Source organism: Choloepus didactylus, chromosome 2 (assembly GCF_015220235.1).
Source record: "Choloepus didactylus isolate mChoDid1 chromosome 2, mChoDid1.pri, whole genome shotgun sequence".
Classification (NCBI taxonomy): Eukaryota; Metazoa; Chordata; class Mammalia; order Pilosa; family Megalonychidae; genus Choloepus; species Choloepus didactylus.
In genome coordinates this window covers 92,585,387-92,597,964 of record NC_051308.1, presented here as the reverse complement: position 1 = coordinate 92,597,964, position 12,578 = coordinate 92,585,387, and the positions used below count along the sequence as shown (strand labels likewise).

At 38.6% G+C, this 12,578-nt stretch overlaps 1 pseudogene; it reads right to left on the bottom strand.

Annotated features, from left to right (window-relative positions):
- Positions 1-603: 603 nt before the first annotated feature.
- Positions 604-1,454, bottom strand: LOC119516615 (annotated as a pseudogene).
- Between the last annotated feature and the right edge of the window lie 11,124 nt (positions 1,455-12,578).

Below are 12,578 nucleotides of genomic sequence, written 5' to 3'. Positions count from 1 at the left end.
TTTACTCCAATTGTTGGGTATTCAGATTGTTTTGAATTTCTGCTATTATACCTAACACTATATCGAACATCCTTCTTTCTATGTAATTCTCTGTATGTATCTTTGATAACTTTTTAAAGATAAATTCCTAGGAGTAATCAGTTCAAAGGGTGTAAATATTTGTAAGCCTCTTGATATGTTTTACCCTGCAGAAAAGACTGTACCAATTTACGGTCACACCAATAGCAAGAGAGTCTAATTTCTTCTTCATATTCCTTGGCAATATGGGAAACTGGGTATTACTCCTCCTCATTTTATTGTTGCAAATTTATATGTGTATAGGAGAGATGGGGGGTGATCTAGCTCTTGTCTGTTCTCCAAGTTGTAATATTTTCCCAACTGTTTCCTAGTCATTTGTTTTTCTTCTGTTTTTTGAAGCAGCCCAAATCCTGTAGGAGGAGTTGCTAACATGTGTGGTTTCTTACTTTTCTTATCACATGTTCCTCTTCAGCCGGCAAGGGCAAGAAAGCTACATGGATTTTCCATGTTCTTTCGAGTTAAGCAGGAATTCCTGAAGTAACTAGAATCACAAAATCTTCTTTTCTCCCAGGCAGCCATGCTACTTTAATGTCTTGGTAATAAAACAGAAAATTGGGCCATACTCTTCAGCATATGGAAGGTTTCCGACCATTCCATGGACCCTATCTGAGGTATGGTAGTGAGGAGTAGACTTTTGGCTTTATTTGCATTTTCTTTCAGGGTCTTTAAGACCCTGTCCACTGAAACCACTTCCTCGGGCTCCTTCCAGCAAGCGTAATCTGTTGCCATGGCGATACTTGCATAGCAAATTCTTGCTTCCTTAGCAAGAACCACCTCTGGAACTGTGGTCATATTGATAACGTCTGTCCCCCAGGTACAGAACATGAGGCTTTCTGCTTGGGAGCTAAAACGAGGTCCCTCAATTGAGACCATTGTCCCCTGTGAGTGACACCGCAGTCCTAGCTTCTTGGCAGTCTCTATGAGGACCTCTCTCGTTTAGGACAGAATGCTCAGCCATTGGAATATGGCACACTCTTCTGGCACAGGAATGACTTCCATCATAGAAAGTCTGAGGCCTTTTGGTGCTCCTGTCGGTGAACTGATCGATAATGACAATATCGCCGGGCTGAACGTCCTCCCTCAAGGAGCCACAAGCCGTGGCCATTATGACCTGAGCGCAGCCCTCCTCCTTCAAGGCCCAGATGTTCGCCTGGTAGTTGACTTCTGAAGGCGTGATGGTGTGCTGCCTCCCGTGCCTTGCAAGAAGGAAACAAGCGAGATTTTTTTATCTTCCCCCAAATTAAGGCATCAGATGGCTTGCCAAATGGAGTATCCACATACTTTTCGGTTCTTCCTTCTAAAATTTCTGGATCATCCAGGCCTGTTTCGCCAATTATTGCAATCCTCATGGCTGTGGTGGCGGCGCCTGAGGCCATGTCCGCGGGAGGAAGGCGCTGTGCGGGCGAGGAGGCGAGCGCCGAAAACCTGCCCTGCACTGTCACATAAGCGAGTAACAAATCTTTATCGTGTTTGAGCTCTTACGCATTTTGGGATCGATTATATTTGTTATATAAGTATCCTACCATAACCAATAAAGATATTTAGTGGGTTTAACCATTTTCTTGGTAACTAAATTACTAGATAGAAAGAAAACTAGATAGAAAACTTAGAAAACTAGAAAATTCCATTTTTAGGAATGTATCCTAAAAAATACACATGCTAAAAAGCTACATACAAAAATGTTGATTGCTTTCATGTTTTTAATAGCAAAAGAACTGGAAGCAGTCTATACTACTAGATGGAAAATAGCTAACTTAAAAAGATGGGGGTTGTTCCTAACTTCACAAATAATGCTGTAAATGTGTTTGAATAGGCTCTTTCTGTGTAACAAATTACTCTAAAACTTAGTGGCTTAAATATACAACAATCATTTGATTATCATTCTCAATTTCTGTAGGTCAGGAATTTGGGAAGTCTCGGCTGATCAGGATGACATTTATTGGGCAGTTCAGTTCTGCATGTATTCAATATGTAAGCTCATCTTTATGACTCATGCTGCAGAGAGAAGTCATAACAAGTAGATGGCATGATTCTGGCCATGAAGAAGCTTATAATACTACTAGACTTGCACACATGGATGAGTACAAAACAATATAGAACACTCAGTTAAGGTGTTAAAATTCAACAACTATTTAAGCATCTACGTTGTGCCTACACTTTACTAGGCACTGGGGATATAGCAGTAAACAAAACAGCAAATCCCCTTCTTCATAGAGCTTACTTTCAGGGTGCATGTGTGTGCATCTCTGTGTATGTGTAGAACAGACATTAAACAAATTAAAAATTTCCTAACCAATTTTATAGGTTATTAGCAGATTATAAGTGCTATGAAGAAAAATAAAAAAATAAAATAGGGAAGGAGAATAGAAAGAGTGTGTGAAGGAAAGTAGTTTTAACTACAGTGATCAAAGTATCCCTGAGAAAGTTACATTTGAGCAAAGACTTAAAGAAGAGTCGAGGAAATGATTCTGGAGAAAAGATGTTTCAACCAGAGGGAATAGTAAGTGAAGACACCCTCGTGGAGAAATGTGTTAGGCATTTTCAAGGAACAACAAGGAAATCAGTGTGGCTGAAGCAAAGTGAGTTGAGGGGAAGTGGAAGCAGGGTGGCAATGAAGTGCATTGCAGGCCTTTGCAAGTACTTTGGCTTTTAGTCTGAGTAAGATGGGAAGCCATTGGAGTATTGAATAGAGGAGTGACATGATGGGATTTATGTTTAAATGGATCACGTTACTGCTTGGGAATAGTGAGTAAGAGGGTAAGTAGAGAGGCCAGATAAGAAGCAATTATAATTATCTAGGCACTAGATGGTGACCCAGACCAGGGAGTTAACAGCAGAGATGATGAGACATAATCAGATTCTAGATACATTTTGAAGATGGAGCCAGCAGGATTTCTTGATAGATTGGATGTATGGTGTGAGAGAAAGAGAGAAGTCAAGAATGACCATGTTTTTAGGCTTGAGCAACTGGGAAGATGGAGTTTTCACTAACTGAGATAAGGAAGACAAATGATGGAGCAAGTGCTTGGGGGAAAGGTAACATGATTGTATGCTCTGGGAATGATCCAATAAAAAGGAGAAAAATTTTATTACAGGAGAGAAGAGAGAACTGCCACAACTGAATAGAGAAGATAGAGTAGTATCTCGTGCACACGTGAAGGTATTGGTCTTAGACGGGAATTTGGATGATCCATCTACAGAAATACTAGGAAAGGCAGAGAATATGAGTACAGAAACTGGTAATTTGGCATTTGGACTAGGAAAATTGATCTTCTAATTGCTTCCGTTTTCTTAATGAAGTAGAATATAATTATCTGAGAATGAGGATGGGGAAGAGACATTGGAGATCTAAGGAGAGAGGAGAAAGCATGAAATTGTCCTCTAAGAGACTGGGAGAGTGACTGGACTATGGCAAGGCAGTAGTATTACCAATTCCATTTGAGGTTTATAGTTATTAACTTAAAACTAGTCTTAGTCAGCATGGTAGTGTGTTTTCTCTGGCCATGATCAGCTGCATGGGTGCAGGTGTAGTGTGGGATAAGAGTTGGATTTGCACAGGGTTGGGTTTTAATAAGCAAGTATGATAAATTGAAAGAGAAGCAAAGGAGTGAAGAGTATATGCAAGAGAGTGTTTATAAGGATAGCCTATGACATTTAAATAGGATAAGAAGTGAAGTGAAGATGTGAAGGGGGTGAGGAACAGTGAACAGGTAGTGAGATTAATGGATTGTGTGGTTGAAGGATTATTGCAATATATGTGATCTGGAAAGAGAGAATATGGAGGTTTAAGGGTGGATGATTGAATTTGAGATTATGGGGGATTGCAGATTTTGGTAATGAATGACAGGGTCAGGGAATTGACCTTGGTGAGAGTGACAAAGGTTGCATGGAAGACAAAATCACTGGAGAAGAGGAGATCAAAGAAAAAAGAGGGCAGGTTGAAAATTATCAACATGGAATTGAAATCACCATAATTATGATAAGCATATTGTTAGAGAGAGTGATAGTGAGTTGTGTACTAAAATTTTTGAAATCAGAGAGGAATGACCAAGAGGTACATGTCTGCTACAAGGAGGGGGATGAGGGGATAATGTACTGACAGTACAGATTAAAAGCTAGGGATGTTTTAGGGAAAGGAGAGAGAATGGCTTGGAAGCAGGCATGAGGAGCAAGGAAGATACCTATCCCACATCTAGGCCTAGGAGTTTAGAAGGCATGGGAGAAACAATAGCTACCACTTGAGACTACTACAGAGGAAGCAGGGTCTTCAGGGGAGAACCAGGTTTCTGTTAGTCACTTTGGATAAAAGTTGACGATAGAGGAGATTTTGCTGATAATGGACTGTGAGTTGCAGAGGGTATAGTGAAGGCATTTCTGGAGCAGGGAGTCAGAAGGGGACAGAAGAGAAGATTGCAGAACTTTATGAAAATAATGAAGGCCCCATATGTAAGGTATAGATTACTAATGATAGTGTCAGAAAATTCTTTCCCCTTCTTCCTTTTGACTGTGGCTGTTTACCCATGAACCAGGGCTCTGTCTGTGTCAAGTAATGTGTTCCAGTTCTCTCAGGTCTAAAATGAAGCTTGTTCCTGAAACAGAAAGGAGAAGCAGATAATAAAGATCCCCTCGGCCAACTTTGTAGGATTAGGCACAATTGTTTGTCAACTGTATAGCCAATTGTCTTAAAAGAGAATTCTTCTGATTTTCTCATTCTGTTTAGATTGAGACATCTAGGAGTCTTTGTAATAAGAAAGCAGAAAAATCTTTGAAGAGTCTGTTTCAATTGGATGGAAGACCTGGCAATGAGAAAATTTCGCATCTCACTGTGGTGAATAGCCCCTTTGGATTGTGAGAGAAATTGTGGCAGTGGTTGGTGGATCAACACCAACTCCAGCCAGACCCTTCTTTAATCAGCTACTGCTGAAAATTGTTTTTAAAAAGAAACTGAATTTTTATTAGAAGAGATGATAAACAGCTCATCAGAAAATGTGTGCATACTCTTTCACAGAAAACGTAATTGTTTTCTTGATGCTGTCATGGCCTCTGAGAACAGTCCTTTGTCGAGCTGTCATTTTGCAGATATCAGTGGCCTAAAGGGGCTTCTCAGCCTGTGTTTGTGTGTGTTTTTACAAATCCCTGTTCTGCAGCAGGGTATAAGTAGATCATACTCTAATGGAATCATAGGCATTCTACCTCTGAAGTTGGAATTCAGTTTTTTCAGTTGGAATTTTCATTTTTCAGAATATATTTCTTCAGCAAAAAGGTGTTTTCTGGCAATTTTAACCAATAAATTGTGTAAGAAGAAGATGGGGTTGAACCTGCCTGTTTCCTTTATGTGAATTTTCTCTTTCTTTTCTATCAGCACCTATCTGCCAACATTTCTACCCCCAAAATAAAGCTATGTGGGGATGGAGAAAAACAGAAAAGAAAATCTCATTTCTTCAAGCTACTCTGGAATGAGGAGATTTTTTTTTTTATTAAATTCAGTTTTATTGAAATACATTCGCACACCATACAATCATCCATGATATACAATCCACTGTCCACAGTATGATAACATAGTTATGCGTTCATCACCACAATCTATCTCTGAACATTTTCCTTACGTCAGAAAGAACCAGAACAAGAATAAAAAATAAAAGTGAAAAAAGAACACCCAAATCATTCCCCCATCCCACCCCATTTGTCCTTTAGTTTTTATCCCCATGGAATGAGGAGATTTTGAGGGTCATAAAGGGAAGCACGGATACTGTTTTATCAAACAGAGTGACTGGAACATGGAATAATCCATGAATGGTGACATTAAGGGTCTACAGTTTTGATCCTTTTTCCAGGCTCAGCTATGAAGCCTTGAGTTATGGACTTTTCACAATCAATTGCTCATTGACAGACTTGATAAAGGACCAATTCTAAGATCTACAAGTACTTTTCCAAGGTAAATGAGGGGAGTAGCTAGGAGGAGGGTCAGCAGAAGGCAAGGCAGAGTGAAACAGGGGTGAGTGGGAGCTCTGTTTGAACGGGCACTGAGGAAAGTGTACAGAAGAGACCTCTGCAGGGAATGAGCATTTTTGGAGATATGGGCCATAAAAGTACTAGGGTTTTTTGCACATCTTTGCTTGAGAACCTGGAAATTATATACTTGTGTCATTGGCTACCTTGACCTGATTTTAAGTCCTTTTCAGCAAGAGTTGTAAACAAATGCAACTTAACTGTAATTTCTTCATTGAAATCCATCTTCGCCCATGTAGTAGACTGAATTATGTGCCCCAATTTAGACACGTTCTTAATCCACATTCATGTGGGTGTGAAACCATTGTAAATAGTATCTTTGAATATGTTAAAGTGAGTTGGGTGAGGACTCATTTGTGAATAGGATCTTTGAAGGTCCTATTTACGTGTGGCCAACTAAATCAGGATAGACTTTATTCAGGATTTCTGGAGACTTTGTAAAGGAAGAGAACAGAAGCCAGAGTAAGAAAAAGCCACCAGGAGGAGTCAGAAGTCCAAGCCAATGGAATCTGGATGAGAAAAGAGCCGAACCGGAAAAGAAAGGAGAGGATATTGCCTTGTGACCCAAGGCAGAGATACTTGCCAAAGAAGCCCAAGGATCATTAGCAGCTAGTACTAGAATGCTACAGATTTGGGGAGAAAGCATTGCCTAGCTGGTGCCTCAATTTTGGGCTTCTCCTAGTCTCAAAACCGTGTGTCAATAAATTCTGTTAAGGTGACCCATTGTGTGGTATTTGTTATAGCAGTTTAGGAACACTTAGACAGTTCATTTTTGCTACCACTTAACTCACTGCTTCCTGAATGTTCTTGCATATTTGTGAACACTCATTTTGCTTTCCAACACTGTGAGATGCTTGATTCCTGGTGAAATGCTACTTATTACTTTAAAGGTAGTTGAGTTGGTCTGATGTAATAACTGACATGTAAATGGTGTGCAAAAGGAAACTGTCATCAGAAAACTAGATATTGAATTACCCTGCAATCTGGCAATTCCACTTCTTGGTATATACCCAGAAGATTTGAAAACAGTGACATGAACAGACATTTGCACACAAATGTTCATAGCAGCATTGTTCACAATTGCCAAGAGATGGGAACAATCCAAATGTCCTTCAACAGATGAATGGATAAACAAAATGTGGTATATACACACGATGGAATACTATGCAGCAGTAACAAGGAAAAAGGTCCTAAAACATATGGCAACATGGATGAACCCTGAAGATGCAATGCTGAGTGAAATATGTCAGACACAAAAGAACAGATATTGTATGTTACCACTTCTATGAACTCCCTGAACAATGTAAAATCAATGTGTCATAATGTAGAATACTGGGGACCTAGTGGTAGACAGAAACTAGTGACAGGGAATGATAATCTAATATGTTCAGATATGTTAATGATGGTGAATTCAAATTTATGGGAATGTATTGGGGTGATGATTGCTTGTTAATGGGATTATAAGTATCAGAGCTGTACTGAAGGTGAGTAGGATTGAAAGGGGTTGTTTAAAGGCATATATCCCACAGATAGGCCCTACAAATATAAATAGGTGTTTGCATGATATACTTCTAAGGTATGACACTAGTATAGAGAGATGACAACAGAATAGTGTATGGGAAAAAAAAATCTACCTATAGCATACTAGGGACCATAAATAATAGGAAAACCACACTAGTAACCACACAAATACTAGGGACAAATAAGTAAGGGCTGAAAAGAGCTATGAGGTGTTCTGGGTCATGAGAATTATTTAAAGTGGAGAGTGATGAAGATTGTACAACTAAGTGAACTAAGTGATGATAATGTGAGATATGGATGGCTTATCATGGACATAACATATGCTATGTGAACTTAGGAACCCCCTGCTTTATAAGTCAAGCCCTTGATCATGAGGCTTGCTATGATGAAACTTATGGTTGTAAAGGGCAGGCTAAGCCCACCTATAATTATGCCTAAGAGCCATCTCCAGAGAACCTCTTTTGTTGCTGTTATGTGGACTTTCTCTCTCTAAGCCTAACTCTGCAAATAAATTCACCACCCTCACCCTGATGTGGGACAGGACCCCCCAGGTGAGTGAGTCTCTTTGGTGATGTGGGACATGGATTCTGGAAATGAGCCTGACTCTGACATCAAGGGATTGAAAATGCCGTTTTGACCAAAAGGAGGAAAAGAAAGGCGAGAAAATAAGGTTTCAGTGGCTAAGAGAATTCAAACAGAGTCAAGAGCCTGTCCTGGAGGTTACTCCTATGCGAACTTCACCTAAATATGACAAATGACCCCAGTATGATAAGCTCAAGTCAACATTAGTCCCCCAAACCCTAAGGAATACCTAGATGTCTATCTGAGACTCTATAAAAGTTTCACTCACTAAGTTTATTCTTCAGAAACTTAAATCCTTCAGAGAACTCCTATGCCAGCTAAATCCCCAAACCCAGAAGCAATAGCCTTTTCAAGAACATCAACCAGATGTGTCCCCTCTTCCCATAATGTCGACACCCCTTTTCAACACGAACAAGTTAGGGTGGTTACTGCCCAGACATCTCCGAAATTCAGGAAAGTGATTAAACTAGAGAAAGGAGTAACAACAGACAAGATGGAATTTAATAAAGCATTATGAATAGTGAATCTCTATATAATTTTCTTTTTCTTAGTTGCTAGGGTATTAGAATAGCTAGAATGAAAGAATTGAAATGGTGGAACTGTATCCCATAACATCCTTTGAAATCTGTTCTATAGCTATTTGTTAAATTGTAATTTGAAAGTTATCATCTTTTTGTATATATGTTATATTTCACAATAAGGAAATAACTGAAACTATGGTGCTGTAACTCATAACATTTTGGAAATTTCCTATATAACTACTTGTTAAACCATACTTTGAAAGATATTATCTTTTTGTATATATAATTCACAATAAAGAAATAACTGAAACTGGAACCCATAACATTCCTTGAAATTTGCTTTCTAACTGCTTGTTAAATCGCACTTGGAAAGTTATCACTTCTATGTATATATGTTATATTCTACAATAAAAATATGATTTTTTTTTAAAAGGAAGCTGTCAGTATTGTTTATCACTATCATTATTGGCAAAAGATACAGGAAAGTGGGGGGTGGGGTTCAATTGTGATCAACTTTTCTGAGGTTTGTATTTATCCTTCTGTAAAATGAAAGAGAGGAGACCACATAAAATAGGCAAGAGTTTGTCTTAGACATTCTTGCTCTGGTGTGTCTATCAGGCCCTCTGCACTCTTATTCCCCTGTCCCACTCACATTCTCTCCTTCCATAGCTATCATCATGGGCAGATAATTTCTTCTAGGAGATAATTGATAATGGCATAAGATGTTGCTCTCCTGTGCTGGTTTGTATATATTATGTCCCCCAGAAAAAGCCATATTCTTTAATGTAATCTTGTAGGGGCAGGCGTATTAGTGTTGATTAGTTTGGAACCTTTGGATTAGGTTGTTTTCATGGAAATGTGACCCACCCAACTGTGGATAATAACTTTGATTAGATTATTTCCATGGAGGTGTGGCCCCGCCCATTCAGCATGGGTCTTGATTAGTTTACTGGAGACCTAGAGAAGCTCAGACAAAAGGAACTCAGTGCTAGAGCAACTTAGAGAGAAATTTTGAAGACAGTTGTTGAAAGCAGAGTTAGGCTAGCCCAGGGTTTGCTCCGGAGAAGCTAAGAGAGGGCACCATGCCCCAAGAGCAAGAGTTTGAAGAATGCCATTTTGAAACTCAACCTGGGAGTAAGCAGACACCAGCCACGTGCCTTCCCAGCTAACAGAGGTTTTCCAGATGCCAATGGCCTTTCTCCAGTGAAGGTACCCTACTGTTGATGCCTTACCTTGGACGTATTATGGGCTTAAGACTATAAATTTGTAACCCTTTATAAAAGCCAATCCATTTCTGGTATTTCACATTCCAGCAGCATTAGCAAACCGAAACACTCTCCCTTCTCCAAGAGATGTTTTCCCATCAATATAATATGCAGAGATTCCATAATTATGACTCCATAATGCCAGAATTTTGGAGTCATTGCAAACTTCTCAGGGGGGTAGGTATATTTTTAATTTGGACTGTCAAAATAAAGCATGATTATGGCTGCCTCTTCCTAAAGTTGTCCACAGATTGAGAATTCTATACCCTCAGTTACCATTTCATGTCATGTAGCTGTGCATCATAAATGCCACAGGTAATTTATTTTTATTGGGGTTTAATTTGCATAAAAGAAAATGCACCATTTTAAATATACAGTTTAATGAGTTCTGACAAATGTATACAACCATATAAAACTACCCAAGTGAGGATATAGTTTTCACGTGCTTCGTTGCAGTCAATCCCTTCTGCCCTACACTTGGCCCCAGACTGCCTTCTCTCACTATAGATTAGTTACACTTTTTCTAGAGTTTCATATAAATGGATTCATCCACAGTGTAGTCATTAGCATCTGCCTCAGTGATGCCAAAGATTTTGACATATGCTTTAAGCAAACAAAATTCAACTCATGCACCAGCACCCTGTATGGACAGCTCATTTGTGGAGAGTCTGCCAGTTGGCTAAAGACAGGCCATCTGACCATGATGGCCTGGGCTTGTGGCACTTCTCCTCTTTGAGTCAGAAAGAAATGTTACCCATTTTAAAAATCTAGGTTATCATTAGCCAGTTAGTTATCAACACTAGTGAGGGGAAAAGGTTTGGGAGGGGGTTATGGGAGCTTATGGACTCTCCTGTTTCTATTCGTGAAGTTATGTAAACTTTACACTATACAACACTTTTGTAGCTGATAAGCTGATGCGTATGTAAACTAATTATTGTTAAATTAAGGCATTTACTGAAATTTTTTATTATAAAAATAATCCATATTTATCATAGAAAGTTTTGGAAATAAAAGGAAAAGGACAATTAAATTTTTTTTTTTATTTGCTGATAGAGAATAACATTAAATTTTTTGGTACATTTCTTTCTAGATTTTTTTTCTAGATGTAGTTTTTTTTACATAGATATAATAATACTGTATATAAAATGTTGTTTCTTTCTTCTTTTCATATTTTATTCATAGTTTTTTTCTGTTACTGAAAATTCTCCATAAGCATAAAAATGACCATTTAATAGCTTACCTGATGGATATGTGTGTGTGTGTGTGTGTGTGTGTATGTGTGTATAGAGAGAGCACACAAGAGAGTTTCTTAATTCAACAAATAATATATTACAACACTAGGAGACCTTCCTTTTAAAAGGAATGCTATATGAGTCCTGATCTTCAGTATATATGGATGATGCTTAAAGCAGAACACAGCTATACTTCCTTGATAGAAGGAAGCACAAACTGGTTGCTAAATCTGACTTAAGTGATATGGAGAGTTCTTCCTAACCCTTCTTCCTTAACACTCTAAGCTTGTCTGCCGATATTTTCTGCCCTGAGTGTGTGTCATTTTAGCCATGCTACAATGACACATCTGTTGAGTCCCAAACTGACAGATGTGATAAGGATAGGAAACTCAAGGGGTTCTTTCAGAGTTATCTTGCTTCTTGTTAAGTGCTGATGAAGAACACAGGCAATAAAATTAGGAGCTTTACCTTCTCACCACCTCCTTAGGTTAAAGGAGAGAAGCCCTGAGTCACATAGGTGTCAACCAGAATGACTACAGTCTTGAAAATCTGTGTGTCTATACTGGATGTTCACTGGGTTTAGTAGAACTCAAAAGGTGCCTGCCAGACAAGCTGATTTGCTATAAGGTCTAAAACCCATCTGAGAGAAAACCTCTGGAGAAAGAACTGAAGGGCGTGAACAGATCCTAAATTGTATAGAAAGTAATAAAATTACTTACCCAGTGATACTAACAATGGAAGACATGATGAATGCTTAAAGTTACACTTTTGTCCTGCTTCATACAAACGTATTGAGATTGGAGCTGGGCAATGAGGGAAAAAATGAGATGTGTCTCTGCTGTAATGTGACTGATTTTTAAAAGCACAAATTCCTGAATTCATATATGCAAATATGTGCTCTTCTTTGAGAGGATAAATATTTATTCCTGGGAAGTTGTCGTGACTAAAAAGTTTTCTAACTCCTCTGTTAGGGCTTACTTTCATCCTTTAACATATTTTAAAAAAGTGTGTATGCATATTGCATCTCTCTGATCATTCTTCCAAAGTTACATCTCCCTCTGACACATACATACTATACATACAATCAGAGGTGACAAATTACCTTCTATTGAAATTAGATTTAATTTTTGGAATTAGCCGAAAGTTATTTGGTGCTAAGATGGATAATATTCATTTTGCCTAAAATGAGGTATAACTGTGGATTACTGAGTCTGATATTTTTGGGTAAGATTCATCCATTTCAAAGGAGCCAGTCCATATCATTTCATCATTCATCATTTCATCATGTGAAATAGCAGCATAAATTTGTCGCTTCTCAAAATGACCGTGGTCATTTAGATCTAAAGTTCTGATGTGTTTAACAAAAGTTC